The 16015-nt window shown below is 40.5% G+C and overlaps 2 protein-coding genes and 1 long non-coding RNA gene across 4 annotated transcripts in view; 1 reads left to right on the forward strand and 2 right to left on the reverse strand.

Moving 5' to 3' along the window:
• LOC121715131 overlaps positions 1 to 16015 on the forward strand; it is a 315706-nt gene that overhangs the window by 97577 nt on the left and 202114 nt on the right. The gene's annotated exons all lie outside the window — the stretch shown is intronic.
• Positions 1 to 16015, reverse strand: part of LOC121715170 (major histocompatibility complex class I-related gene protein-like) — a 90648-nt gene that overhangs the window by 64561 nt on the left and 10072 nt on the right. The gene's annotated exons all lie outside the window — the stretch shown is intronic.
• Positions 7859 to 8738, reverse strand: LOC121715201. The gene is made up of 2 exons (XR_006033555.1): positions 8704 to 8738; positions 7859 to 8073 (listed from the first exon to the last, which is right to left on the reverse strand). It is a non-coding gene; the product is annotated as an uncharacterized LOC121715201 (long non-coding RNA).

Genomic DNA, 16015 nt, shown 5'->3' on the forward strand with positions numbered 1-16015 from the left:
CTCCCCTGGGGGGTGCCAAATAAATTGAGGGGAGGCGCGGAAGGTTGAACGTTTATTTCATTTTTCAATGATTATGTAATTGTCAACATTATAAAATCGAAAGAAATCATAGAAGAGATCTATATAAATCTTTGGGATAGTGGAAAGAATTATTGATTCCTATCCTGATTCAGAATGTATTGTGCCAAACTTCATAACGTAATTTAGCAACAGTGCCGCCAGCCGAGCTAGCTGTGAACGGTAACTCTCAGCTTGGAGCTTGCCAAGCGGATTTGTACACGCAGTCTTACAACACTGTTTACAGCTCTTCGAGTCACGGTAAAATGTATTTTTTGGTACATAGCTAATTTAGATAAACTTATGGTGTGGGTGCTTGCGTTTCTTTAGGAATCCGCCTCCTATAGAAATGAATATTAAGTGACAGATTCACGTAAGAGGTTGGACATACGTGACGGTAATATGTGACGTTCCGATAGCTAACTTAAAATCGACAGATTTGTCACAATCGCTGCACGGCCTGATATGGGCAACAAAGCCAAACATCGAAAATATGATGAAAACTCATTGCATTGCATAGCATAGTATAGCACTGATTTAAGTGGCTTAAATGAAGTGAATATCATTATTTGAAAATGATTGTCGGGGGGGGTTTGCGGAGGTGTCACTGTTTTCCGAGGGGAGGCCCACATTGATGGAGTTTGGGAACCCATGCTGTAGGCTATAACTTCCAGCAACAAGGTTGAGCTGCAGCAGATTAATATGCCAGAATGAGAGTATAGTTCCACACACACAAACACACACACACACCAACGACAACAGTAAGTGGGATACAGAGAGATGCACTGAACATATGCAAAATGTTAAGAAATCCAATTATATTTGTTTGAACTTTAGTTGTTGAGTCATCAATTACTTTTATTCCGTTAATGAAACCAATCCAATTAGGTTTTTATCCAAGAACTTTATTTATATATTCTGTTAGACTAAAAGAGGTTGGACACCACATAGTCCTCATGGCTCCCATCGATGAGTCCAGTTCCATTGTTGTGTACAAACCAGCAGGGCACTTTCTCTCTGTTTTTCACATCTCTACGGAAGTCTCTCTGCCAGCCTCTGAGGAGACAAAGTTATTTAGGAAATGGTAACACTTAACAGCTTCTGTTTAGTTTCCCTGAACATATTAAATGCAGAGCAGGACAGTAACGGAGTACATTTACTTGAGTACAGTACTTGAGTACAATTTTGAGGGATCTGTACTTTACTCGAGTATCATTTTTGGGGAGTACTCATGACTTTACTCAAGTACATTTGAGAGGCAAATATTGTACTCTTTACTCCACTACATTTCTATCCATAACCGTGAGTACCCGTTACTTCTTCTTAAAAAAAAAAGGAAAAAAGAAAAATCTCGGAAACCCTTAATTTGTTGTTTCCCTCTCAAACGTGATTGGATTGTGCGCCACTGATTAGGACAGCCTATCAGCAATCACTTTCAGCTTTCCGCCAAATTCAACTCCATGGTCAGATTTAGATAAGAGACGAAACCATGGACGAAACAATGGATGAAGACACAGCAGGTCCATCCCGGGAATGTGCCAACCTGTGGCCCCACCTCGCCAGACTATTTCAATTTTCTGAACAAGTTAATGATAGTTTTCGCTTCAAGTGTTTCAATTACAAAATAGTATTTTGTATTTGAAATACATATTTTAAATACATGTATTAGAAATACTGACCATCCCTGGCAACATGGTAAAAAGATGAAAATGATTTTACTTTCAATTCCTTTTACATTCTCCAAGGTATTAACATTAACATTTTTCATAACTCCATGTAGGACGTTTCTGTACATAAATGTAAGCACTGTGGCAGTAGTAATGCAATATTTAGAAAATGTAGACTACTCTTGTACTCTTGATACTCAAGTACTTTTAAAAACAAGTACTTCAGTAGACATCTGACTGTTGTACTTTTACTTGTACTTGAGTAAAATTTAGCAAAGGGTATCTGTACTTTTACTCAAGTAATGAAGCTGTGTACTCTGTCCGCCTCTGATTAAATGGAAGATGTTTGTTTACCTAGTCACAGTCAGTTTGTGTCCTTTAACATCCATTGTGGCATCAGGTTTTTCAGGGTCTTCTCCTGGGTGGAGGTTGCTCACTTCAAACTGTACACCGTGATAAAACTGGCCTGTAGTGTAAGTGTTACATAAGAACAACAATGCAATACAGTAGAATACGTCAATACATTATAGTGTCTCACAGCAAACGGTGAGACAAAAAAGAGAGAAAAAGTCCGAAATTAAATTAAATTAAAATGCATGTATGGAATTGAGACTTAATTGCTTTTGATGTAACACTGTCTGAACTGTTTCGATTTTTAATTACTTTGACTATATTTCTCTGGTAACCATTAGAGGGCGCTACCTGTTGGGAGAATATGCTGTAATGGAGGAAGTAGCTGCTTTCTAACATAAATACAGAAGCCGATCTGATTAACAGCAACACCTATATTTTTTTGCAACACCTATATTTCCCAACTATTCAGGAATGCAACAGTGACCTTTACTCAGCAGGCCTGTCCTGTCCTGTCCTGTCCTGTCCTGGTTGTCTTTACTCAGCAGGCCTGTCCTGTGACCACCGCCATGACACTGAAAATGAGGACACTTGTGCCCAAAAGTTAGGACAAAGGTCCAAATGTGAAGACACATACGGAATCAGAGTAACATATGGGGAATAACATTAGAAAATAAACCATTTCTATAGAAGGCACCTATTTATTATAACATCATTTATTATAGTAACATTTGTTGTTGTCTTTTTCACATTAGTCAGCTATTTCCAACATTCCCATACTTATTATAATAGCATAGTAACATTAGTTTGTGTGTGTGTGTTTTCCACATTAGTCAACAAACCCACCTTTTTAACCCAATAACTTTTTAGTGACTTAATAACTTAGGGAGCTCTGCAGCTGTGGGTGTTGCTGGAGCAAAAACGATGCCACAGAGGATTTCTCCTGCAGATCTGGCTTTCTGTTTGTGCCTGCCTGTCTATTGCACTGTTACCCCTAGAGCTGACATCAATATCTGTTTCACAGTTTACAAAATGCATGGTAAGCATCTGTCCTGCTTTTGGTAGCAAAGTGGTGTTCAGAATACCACGCAGAGTTGAAAGACATCTTTTGTTTCGCCATATGCAACTTATGGCTCAGCAACGATGTTCATTCATTCAATCACAAGGGAGGTTGTCGCATTGACTGCTTCGCGAAAAGGAAGTGGGTGGAGTTTTGTGATGTCCCGTGCTATGGTGGTGGTGGAGGGTCAGAAATGATGACACGTAACAGAGATGAGTAGCTTACAGAGGCCTTGAAATGAGGCGGAGTCTATGTGCTCATGAAATGAGGCGGAGCCTATGTGCTCATGAAATGAGGCGGAGCCTATGTGCTCATGAAATGAGGCGGAGTCTATGTGCTCATGAAATGAGGCGTGGCCTATGTGCTCATGAAATGCGGACAGATGGCCACTCATGACATAAATCCGGACAAATGTCCAAAACGGAGGACACACTCTCTCTGTCCGGACAAATGTCCAAAAAGGAGGACACACTCTCTCTGTCCGGACAGAGAGCTCAAAAACAGGACTGTCCGGACGAAATCCGGACGGATGGCCACCCTACCTGCACTGGTTGTCTTTACTCAGCAGGCCTGTCCTGTCCTGTCCTGGTTGTTTTGTTTTCAAAACATGGTCCAATGGACGAAAGAAACCTTTTGTTTTCAAACAGAAGTTGACTCATACACAAATGGTACAAGATGTAGATGGTTATGGTTATGGTTATGGATTTAGCAGACGCCTTTGTCCAAAGCGACACATAAATACAAAACAACATAATAATATTTAAAAATGAACAGGGAACAGATTAAAATGTAGGTCAAATATAGTAAGGAGAATAGTTGTAGTACACAATAATATCAATTCAAGCAATAGCCTAATAAAAAGCAATGTAAAAAAGGGGAAAGGCAATAATAAAACAATAATGTCAATTCAATCAATAATATAAAAACAATGACATGCTAAGACTACATTAAGGAGAATATCAATAATAAACAATAATGTCAAATTAATTAACAGCCCAATTAAAATAAAACAACATTATATAAACCATAACACATAAGCGCTTAAACAACTAAGTATATGTTGAATAGGAATGTCTTTAGACCCCTCTTAAACGACCCAAAACTACCACAGGAACGGAGAGCACTGGGCAGTTCATTCCACCAACATGGAACCACTGAAGAAAAGAGTCTGGAATTAGACCCAGTTTTCATGACTGGTCGACACAACATACGCTCACCAGAAGACCGCAGTGGGCGGTTGGGGATGTAAGGCTTGATTATTGAATTAAAATAACTAGGAGCAGATCTAGTTAGTGTCCTATAGGCCAAAGTGAGAGATTTAAATTTAATTCTGGCTACTATAGGGAGCCAATGGAGAGTAACTAGGAGAGGAGTTACATGTGTCCTCTTTGGCTGATTGAAGACCAGGCGTGCTCCAGCATTTTGAATCAGCTGTAATGATCTTGTTACACAAGCGGGTAAGCCAGCTAATAGTGAATTACAATAGTCCAGCTTAGAGATGACCATGGTCTGAACAAGAAGTTGTGTGGAATCTTGTGTCAGATAAGGTCTGATCTTCCTAATGTTGTAAAGCATAAACCGACATGATTTTGCAATAGAAGCTATATGCTCAGAGAAGTTAAGTCGGTCATCAATTACAACGCCCAAGTTTCGTGCCGATCTAGTTGGGGTCAGTGAAGTTGAGTCAAGCTGGATGTTAATCTGTTGGGGAATAGCTGTTTTAGCTGGAAACACCAAAAACTCTGTTTTTGAGATTAAGCTGAAGGTGCCGATCTTTCATCCAGGCTGAAATATCCTTAAGGCATGCAGAAATCCGGTGGGAAACACTAGAGTCATCAGGTGGGAAAGACAGGTAAAGTTGAGTGTCGTCTGCATAACAGTGATAGTCAAATCCATGGGAGCGAATGGTATCACCTAAGGAAGTGGTGTAAATAGAGAAAAGCAAGGGTCCTAATACTGATCCCTTTGTAGTTCTTCACCTCTGTTGGATTAAGTGTACTTTTCTTTAGCAGAGGTGTAGCCTGTTTAAAAGAATAAGGAACTATTCCAGAACTGAGTGAAGCATTAAATACATGTGTGACTGCTGGTAGAACAGCGGGTGAGATAGACTGTAGAAGAGTGGACGGGACAGGATCTAATGGGCATGTTGTTGGACGACATCGCTGAAGCAATTGAGAGACTGCTTCCTCATCAAGAGGAGAGAAAGAGTCAAATGATGCGGTCATACTAACACAAGGCAAAGCCCTCCTTATAGGAGCATCAAACTGAGCACTTATTTTAGCAACTTTTTCAGTGAAAAATGTTGCAAAGTCATTTGCTGACAGTGAAGTAGTTGATGGTGGTGGTGGAGGATTGAGAAGAGATTTGAAAGTAGAAAAAAGTTTTCTACTGTCAGTGGCGCTCTCAATCTTGCTTTGATAGAATGCCTTTTTTGCAAGTGTAACAGTGGATGAAAAGGATGACAGCAAAGACTGGTAGTTACTAAGATCATTTCCATCTCTGGATTTACGCCATTTCCTCTCAGCAGCTCTAGATTTTTTTTTTTACCTTTTGATCACAAAACAAATAAATATTTGTGTACCACTTACAAGACATAGATGGTGTGATGAGTTGCCATGTTTTTAATGTCTCATGTAGGCCTGACCACAGCCCCCACACCCACCACCACAGTATATCAAACCCATGAAGCTCTTGCTATGGTTGATTCTGTATAGTATTATTGTTTAGTTTAATAGATAGATAGATAGATAGATAGATAGACTTTATTCATCCCCAAAGGGAAATTACAGTGTTCCAGCAGCACAGACAAACACAGCATTCACATAAATACATACATACATACATAAATGATTCAAAACAATATTATTTATCTCTCTCTGCTCAGGGGGTAGCCATAAAGTGCTATTGCAGTGCGAAAAAAAGGCTTTCTGTATCTGTCCTTCTTACAGCTTAGTTGGCGTAGCGTCCAACTGAAAACAATTTTTTGTTTGACCAGTAAGTTGTGTAGTGGATGTGAGGTATTGTCCAATATATTTGACAGTTTGTGCAGCATCCTTCTCTCCACCACCAACTCCAGGGACTTTAGCTCTGACTCACACTGATGGTGATGTCTCTGTCGTGAAAGCCCAGGCTCCTTTGGGCTGAGGAATGGCTGAGAAAATGTTTGTTTGTATTTAATAATAATAATAATAATAATAATAATAATAATAATAAGCTTTATTTGTATAGCACCTTTCATACACAGAATGCAGCTCAAAGTGCTTTACATTTGAAGCATGTAACACAATAATAGTCAGTCAGTCATTATCAATCACTTTTCTTTGCTGTTTATGATCTACTCAGCAACATATCAAAAATATAGAAAATGACATCATAAGACTGGCAGCCTTAACCCTCTTACCCCCCACAAGCACGCCATATGGCAACTGTGGCAAGGAAAAACTCCCATATTCCAGGAAGAAACCTTGAGCAGAACCTGACTTAATAGGGGGAGCCCATCTGCCTCTGGCTGGCTGCGCCCTCCAATAGTAGCAGATGTAGAATAATCTGAAAATGTAGTCTACAGGATAAGATGAGTTAACTAAAAGCTTTCCTGTACAGGTATGTTTTCAGATCTTTTTTAAAAATATTTACTGAACTCGCCTGCTTGATGTACAGAGGCAGGGTGTTCCATAGTTTGGGGGCATAATGGATAAACGCAGCTTCTCCACTTTGTTTGTGGAGCACTTTGGGTACGATTAAAAGATTAGAATTGGATGATCTAAGTTTCCTTTGTGGTTGAGAAGATATTAAAAGCTCAGAGATATATGAAGGTGCTATGCCATTCAGAGCTTTGTAAGTAATTAACATAACCTTAAAATCAATTCTATAGGAAATAGGGAGCCAGTGCAGTTCAGCCAACACAGGGGTGATGTGTTCTCTCTTCTTAGTCTTAGTTAAAAGTCTAGCCGCAGAGTTCTGTATGAGTGCCAATTTCTTTAGATGTTTTTTGGGAAGACCAGTGAAAAGTGCATTGCAGTAGTCTAACCTGCTAGTGATAAAGGCGTGAATTAGTTTTTCTGCATCTTGTTGAGTTAAAAAGGGCCGCGCTTTGGCAATGTTTCTCAAGTGGAAATAGGCTGTCTGAGTAACTTTACTGATATGGGGCTTAAAACTTAACTCTGCATCTAAGATGACACCGAGGCTTGTTACTTTTGGTTTAACCTGGTGTGCCAAGTTCCCCAGAATAATATCTCGCTTTAGTTTTGGTCCAACCAGAAGTACCTCTGTTTTGTCATCATTTAGTTTCAATTTATTATTTATTCAATTTATTAGCAGATGCTTTTGTCCAAAACAACCTACATTATATTTTAACCAACCAAGACCCCCCTCTCAGTATTATCAAAGAGACACCATAAAGAGCCTACAGATGTCGGGTTTGTTTTACAGGGTACTCACTAAATGGGCAGCTAGCGGTCGCTGAATGATTGCTGAATGTGACAAAAAATGTAACTCAGAGAGGTTAGCATGGTTAGGGTGCAAACAAAAGTATTGTAAACTTTGAAAATGTAGGCCTACAGAGAGATTATAACAAGACCTGTTTCTGAAGGAATCACATTGTCTGACTCTGTTCAGGTAGTGTCAAATCAGCCTTGTCAGTGGTTTGAACGGCATGACTCAACATTTCTTTAACTTAATCCCTCAAAATATTCAATAGAAAAATTAAGAAATTCACCTCAAAACCTTTGATGCTGTAGAGTTGTGGTTTATTTCAGCTTAATTGCTTAACACACACAAAGGCCATAGATGTCAAAAAACATCTTTGTATAAAAGTATAGTTCATAATCTATGCTTTATTTAAAGGAACACGCCAACTTTTTGTCATCTACCCCAGAGTTAGATAAGTGGATATGTGACTTCAAGAATTTGCATCTGTGGTTGACACACTTGTGTATTTCTCTGAAAGAAATATAAAGAAAACATGATTTAATTAACTTTAGAACTGTCTGAATCATCAGACTGTTTTCATTATTTTCATTAATTACATCACCAGTTGGAGGACAACTAATTACACGAGAGCTACATAATTAAATTACTAAATAAATGTAATAGTAATCCGTTACAGTTACTGACAAAAATATGTAATTAAATTACAGACAGTTTCTGCTGAAATAACAAAATCTTAGTGATTATATCTGGATACTCTTCTTTAAACAATGTTAATCTTATATGTAGAATATAAGCTTCATTCTGTTGCTTTGTATCTTGTCCCTGTATATTAATGTAATCAAATGTAATAAGTTATGCAACTTTGATTAAGTAATTAAAATAGTGTCATTACATATTACATTTGCAACAAGGAAACTAGTCATCTGTGACCTATTACATTTCAAATGTGGATCCAAATCAAGAGGCACAAATTAGGATCACTTTTGACATTGTGGCAAGATACGGATAAGGATACACATATGGATATGGCAAGTTATGAACAAAATGTATGGAATGAGAACAATGAGAGGTATGCAAAGCTATCATGAACAAATCAACACAAATGATAAACGGTCTTTATTTAATTTCTGGCACACTCACCTGAAGCTTCTGTGTTCACTTGCAGAGAGGTCTGTATGCCTTGACCTGAAACACCATTCATAACCATTTGACTCAAAACAGGGCAGGTGATTACAGTCATACCATTCAGGTAATAGCATGTACAAAACAGGGCAGGTGATTACAAAACAGGGCAGGTGATTACAGTCATACCATTCAGGTAATAGCATGTACAAAACAGGGCAGGTGATTACAAAACAGGGCAGGTGATTACAGTCATACCATTCAGGTAATAGCATGTACAAAACAGGGCAGGTGATTACAAAACAGGGCAGGTGATTACAGTCATACCATTCAGGTAATAGCATGTACAAAACAGGGCAGGTGATTACAGTCATATCATTCAGATAATAGCATGTACAAAACAGGGCAGGTGATTACAGTCATACCATTCAGGTAATAGCATGTACAAAACAGGGCAGGTGATTACAGTCATATCATTCAGGTAATAGCATGTACAATACTACATGTTAATCATAAACAAGTGTTGTTGTCTTTTCTGACACTGTGCTAAACTGTGCTGGTTAAATGGCCAGAGTTTTTTTTGTGTGCGTGAATTATACTACATATAATACACTACTATACTACATATAGTGTGTATCTGACAGTTTTATAGGCAGATAAAAACATAAAACATCTCACAATATCGTTTTCACTGTTATGTCATTAAAGGTAGAGTATGGGATTCTCTTTTTTGGCCATTTGTGCAAAATCACTTGAAATCCTATTCCTAACCCACTTACAGCCACTGAGCTGGAAGCACTGAAATGGAAATGAAACAATTCAATCAACTGTGGAAAGGGCAGGGCTCGGAAAACTCCATCCAATTATTTCCAAGACCACCTAGAAGCATTGGACAGTAAGTTTGTCAATCAAACGGTCTCACTATTCCCCCCTCCCCTTCGCATGTGTGACCTCTTTGTGCACATACTCAAAGCTCGTGACCCAGTCAGAGCAAGTGCAAAGTGCAAGTTGCTTCCGTTTGACGTTATCCTGCGGTACTGGAGCTAGCTGATAACTAGAAGACAATGGTCGACAAGACGCCGCCACCACTACCACTACTACACCGTGTTCCAAATAATTATGCAAATTGGATTAAGTGTTAAACATTTATGTTTTTGTTTTTCAATTAAACTCAAGGATGGTATTGTGCCTCAGGGCTCTTTGGATCTTTGAAATCAATCTCAGACACCCGTGATAATTAGTTTGCCAGGTGAGCCCTACTTGTGTGAGTTCTACATTATTAAGCATGCCACAGGTTTCAAGCAATATTTGAAAGAAAAAGGATCTTTCTGCTGCTGAAAAGCGTGAAATTGTGCACTACCTTGGACAAGGTATGAAAACATTGGAAATTTCCCGATAACTTATGCGTGATCATCGTACTGTAAAGAAATTTGTCGCTGATTCAGAGCACAGGCAGCTTCGTGCAGACAAAGGCATCATAAGGACGGTTTCTGCCATTCCCTCTTCCTGCAAAAGAGATCTGAAGAACATGGCGGCCGACAGCGAGTGAGACGTGTGGGTCCAACTCTCGTGGGGAGAAAATGTTCTTACACTCTTAATCAACTTTTTTGTGATGGAATAACTATTCTTTATTTTATTTAGTTGACGTTAAAACGCTGCCCGCCCTTTGGGACTTTTAGGCAAAACTCTAGCGAGTTAACCTAAACAAACAAACAAACAAACATTTCCACCTGTTCGTGTATGTCGCCTAAGACCCGCTCCAAACCAGGGATGGAGAAAATCCAAGCAACGCTAGACACGCTGGTGGCATCTAACGCCAATCTCACCAGTAAATTGGATAAACTAGACGCTCTTTCTAAAAAGATGGACAAATTAAACGCGTCTGTGGATTCGATCGGTGCGCGGCTGGACTCAACTGAGGTCAACTTGTTTGAGCAAACCAACAAAGTGGCAGCGCAAGAGTTGACAATTAAAGCCCTGGAACATAAACTAGAGGAAGCTATGAACGCAATTGATAACCTTGAAAATCGATCCAGGAGAAGAAACCTCCATTTGCTGCACCTGCCGGAGAAGAGTGAGGCAGGCTATAGTATGGAGGCCTACCTGGCGAAGACCCTCTCTGCTCTTCTTTCCATTCCATTGGAAAGGCACGACATTGAAATCGCTCACAGAATTGGTCCATTTGTCGTGAATTCCAGGCCCCGTACGGTGATCTTTAAACTTCACCATCTACAAAAGAAGGTCTCCATTGTGGAGGCAGCTAAGTCCATCCCGCTGGAGCCAAGGGACCTCCCCGGTGTGAAGCTACGGATCTCTGAGGATATATCGGTGCGTCGGAGAAAACTTCGGGACCAATACTGGCCGCTACGGGAGCAACTTCATGAGAGATCAGTCAAGACCAGAGTCCGGGATCCGGGCACTCTTCTTGTTTGGATTGATGATGAAACCTTGAAGTTCGAGTGCTTAGAGGCGGCCATGGACGTTTTGAAAATTAAATTCCCCGACCTGAAATAGGCTAGAAACCTGGCGCTTTGGGGGGTAAGTGGCGAGTGGCTCTAGGCTACTTCCCCATTATTTTTCTTCTTTTGCTGTTGTTTAATCTAGCCTATTTATATCTCTATTTTCCTTTTTCTTTTACTTCGTGGCCTGGACATTTGGGACTTCAAAATAGAGCTTATTGTTTACTGCTGTTCAAAGACTCTTAATAATTTTTTGTTTATGGAACCCAGTGTTGTGAAGCCCTATGGAAATGAATGGTAGGCCTAGACTAAACCTACGGATGGCTTGCTTGTCTGTTTGTTTGTTTATCTGTTTTGTTTTGCCCTTGTATCTTGGCTAAGGGCATATTACTTTCTTTATACTGAGTAAAACAGGCCATAGGCTGTTGATTGCCCCAAAGTTAGGGCTTATCTTTCTCCCCTCCAGACTTTTCTTAGGGACTCTCCTTCAAGTGTTAGGTGGGAGGGTTAGGATATGCTTGCTTGGTCAGGCAATATCCATGTACTGTTTTTGGTATTGTTTTGTTCAGTTTGTTGTGTGCACGTGTGTGTGTGTGTGTGTGTGTGTGCGGGGGGGGGGGGGGGTTCTCTTGCTGCTGTGCGGGATGTGTGTTGTGTGTGTGTGTGTGTGGCTACGTTTCTGGCTGGGGGTGTTTGTGTGTGTGGGGTCGTCTGGTGTGTCTGTGTTTGCTACGTTGGTGTGTGTGTGTGCATGTGTTTGTTGGGGGGGGGGGGGGGGGGGGGACGGATCTTGCGCTACCTGCTCATTTTTCCCATGTTACTCACAGCTCATTATTTGTCTTTGGTACCATGATATGAATGACTAAACTTTTCTGGAGGTACTTAGAAAGGAGGGAGTGGACATAGCCATGGTCAGCGAATCCCACCTGCTTCAGAAGGATGTCCATAAACTGCAGAATAAACATTACTGTGTAAAGGCAAACTCTTCAGCCCTTAATAAAACTAAAGGAGTATTAAAGGAGAATTCCGGTGTGATATTGACCTAAAGTGTATTGAAACATGATACCGAGTGTGAACGTATGTCTCATAGCCCATCTCGACTTGTCCCCTGCACTCCAAAATCTGGCACTAGTTAGCCGATGCTACCAACAGCTTTTTCAGTAGTGGTGCTTCGGCATCGGGCTAGCCATGCAAATAAATCACTGTTTTACACCCATTTACGAGGCTCAATGTATCTCCACACTTCATTGATAGACTTCCGAGGGCCCTGACATTTAAAACGAGACATTGAGAACTTTGAAAAAGCACTGGTAGTTTACTTACAAGACGATTTATACAAACAGTATCTTCACGAAGTTTAGCGTTTGCAGCCATCTTGAATTTAGTCACGATAAGTCGAGCAACGAGTAAGAATGAACAGGTATGATAAGGGATCAGATTCCAAAAATAATTCAGTGGAAATGCATGGATTCCAGTTTCTTCCAGTAGCAGCAACTGGAATCCATGCATTTCCACTGAATTATTTTTGGAATCTGATCCCTTATCATACCTGTTCATTCTTACTCGTTGCTCGACTTATTGTGACTAAATTCAAGATGGCTGCAAACGCTAAACTTCGTGAAGATACTGTCTGTATAAATAGTCTTGTAAGTAAACTACCAGTGCTTTTTCAAAGTTCTCAATGTCTCATTTTAAATGTCAGGGCCCTCGGAAGTCTACCAATGAAGTGTGGAGATACATTGAGCCTCGTAAATGGGTGTAAAACACTGATTTATTTGCATGGCTAGCCCGATGCCGAAGCACCACTATTGAAAAAGCTGTTGGTAGCATCGGCTAACTAGCGCCAGATTTTGGAGTGCAGGGGACAAGCCGAGATGGGCTATGAGACATACGTTCACACTCGGTATCATGTTTCAATACACTTTAGGTCAATATCACACCGGAATTCTCCTTTAATTGTTGTCCGCCGCAACTTTCAGTTCACCAACTTAGGTGTGGGTAGTGACTTAGATGGTAGAATCACTTTTATGAAAACCATTATAGAAAATAAGAAAATTGCCTTCTTGTCTGTTTACGCCCCTAACAGTTTTGATTCTGAGTTCTATGCGCGATTGTCTAACACCATGCATGATCTGGCAGATTACCGGTTAATTATTGGAGCAGACTTTAACGCAGTCTGGGACCACTCCATAGACAGGACGGCTGTAGTTGAGGGCAGTGATCAGAGATCAGCATCTGGTGCATTAAGAAAATGGGCTCAGGATTTTTCGGTAATTGATATATGCCGTGCTACCAATCATAATCGACAAGACTTCTCGTTCTTTTCGGCAAGACATCAATCATTTTCTAGAATAGACTTCATTTTTACATCCAAGGATCTCTTTGAAAAGGTAAGTACGGACATGCTTTCCCTGGCCTTTTCAGACCATAAGGCTGTCATTTGTAAAGCTAACCTTTCTGTATCGCATGACCGCGCTCCACGCTGGCGTCTTAACACCTCTTTATTGCGCGATGAGAGCTTTGTGAATCAACTTGAATCTGGCCTAACAGAATTCATATCATTTAACGAGCATTCAGTCGAGGACACTCGCATTCTATGGGATTCCGTGAAAGGTTATATTAGAAGTAATTGTGTATCGTTTGCGTCCAACTTAAACAAGACTCGTCAACGCAGGGTTCTTGAATTAGAACGCGAGCTTGGGCAATTGGAATGTGCCATGCGCAACAACGTTTCCCCAGATTCAATCACCCAACGTAAAAAAATAAAAGACGAGTTGAATTCATTATTCCGACAGCGTGCTGAATTTCTTATCCACCGCACACGTCAAAACCATTACTTTGAGGGAGCCCGCCCCAGCCGCTCACTTGCCATAAGCCTGCGTGCCAGTGAAAACTTTGCGCATATACCTGCCATTAAAACATCAGAAGGAGTTCTGGTTACGGACCCCAAATTGATTAACTTCACCTTCCGTTCTTTTTGTTCCAACTTGTACAGTTCTGAGGTTTCAAATTACTCCTCTAAACTTGACCCATTTTTTAAGGATTTAAAGCTTACAAAATTATTGCCCCATGAGGCAGCATCCCTAGATAAACCTTTTACAATAACCGAATTGGACATGGCTTTACGTAGCCTTAACAAAGGGAAATCGCCTGGGTTTGGCGGAATTCCTCCTGAACTGTATTTGCAATTTTGGTCACAGCTTGGCCCTCTGTTGCTGAACATGTTCAACCATGCCATTTCAATTGGCTCTTTTCCGAGAGATGTTAACACCGCTACGATTACTTTACTTCATAAAAAAGGAAAAGACCCAAATGAATGTGCAAATTATCGTCCTTTATCTCTTTTGAATGCGGACATAAAGCTCTTCGCTAAAGTGCTCGCATTAAGGCTTGAGCCCCTTATGAATAAGCTCATCCACCCTGACCAAACTGGTTTCGTAAAATCTCGCCTATCTTCAGACAATGTTCGCAGACTACTGCATATAGTAGAAGCTTCTGCTGAGGTTCAAACTCCTTGTGCTGTGTTATCTCTGGATGCGGAGAAAGCTTTTGATCGCCTTGAATGGCATTACTTATGGGCTGTTCCTCACCATAAGGGGTTTGGTACGAATTTCATCAACATGATAAAAACACTTTATGCTTCTCCTTCTGCCATGGTAATGACGGGCAATATTTGTTCGTCGTTATTTCCTGTGGGCCGCAGCTCCAGACAAGGCTGCGTTCTTTCTCCACTTTTGTTCATTCTATCTATGGAACCCTTGGCCCAGACGGTGCGTCAGTCAACCCACACTCCTATTACGGTTCATGGAACGGATCGTTTCATCTCTCTTTATTGTGATGACATTTTACTATATCTTGGGGATGCAATTAATTCCACTCCACATATTTTGTCCATATATAGTATATCGGGGTACAAAATAAATTGGTCCAAGCTCTCCTTCCTCTCAACGATACTATGAGGCAAGCTTCACCAAGCGATATTCCATTGGTTGATCATTTTAAATACCTAGGCTCATCAATTTTTCCCTCGATTCAATCCAACCGTCTCTTTTAATTTCAACTGGACTCTCAGGCAGGTGGAATCTGATTTGGAGCGCTGGTCATCCATTCCCAATTCATTTCGAGCAAGAGCTGCCATCATCAAGATGAACATCTTACCACGGGTCAATTTCTGTAGTTCAATGTTGCCCTTAGCACCCCCTGCTGGACATTGGGAGAAACTTCATAAATTAGTGTCTAGGTATGTCTGGAAAGGGAAACGCCCACAGATCAAAATGTCCATTTTGCAGAGGCAAAAACTATCGGGAGGTCTTGGGTTCCCAAACTTCCAGTTTTATTTCTGGTCCTTAACACTTCGTCCTCTTCATACCTGGTTAAACCCGGATGCACAAGTAGCTTGGCGTTCTTTAGAAGAAAACCTAGTAAGACCACATAGGCTTCAGGATTTAATCTACTCTAACATCCCTCTTAAAACCTGTAAATCCAAATTTGGTTCATTAATCTCACATCTTCTTTCCACATGGAGAAACATGGAACCACAATCTGAAAATCTTTCAAAATTCCATCCTCACCTTCCTATATTTAATAATTATGCCCTTCGCTTGGGTGGTCATCCGATTTCCTTCCATCAGTGGAGCGATCAACACCCTTTGAAGGGATCAACACCCTTTCCGACATTACATCAGGTAATCTACTCAGATCTTTTCAAGACCTGAAGTCACATTACAACTTACCTGGTACCTCTTTTTTCTTCTACCTGCAACTCCGCAGTGCCTTACGGGAATATGGAGTCCCTTGGGGAGAACATTTGGAACCTCATCCGATTCATAGAATTTGTGGTATTGCATCTACCCGAGGCTTGGTCTCCTCTC

Source organism: Alosa sapidissima, chromosome 8 (genome assembly GCF_018492685.1).
Source record: "Alosa sapidissima isolate fAloSap1 chromosome 8, fAloSap1.pri, whole genome shotgun sequence".
Classification (NCBI taxonomy): Eukaryota; Metazoa; Chordata; class Actinopteri; order Clupeiformes; family Clupeidae; genus Alosa; species Alosa sapidissima.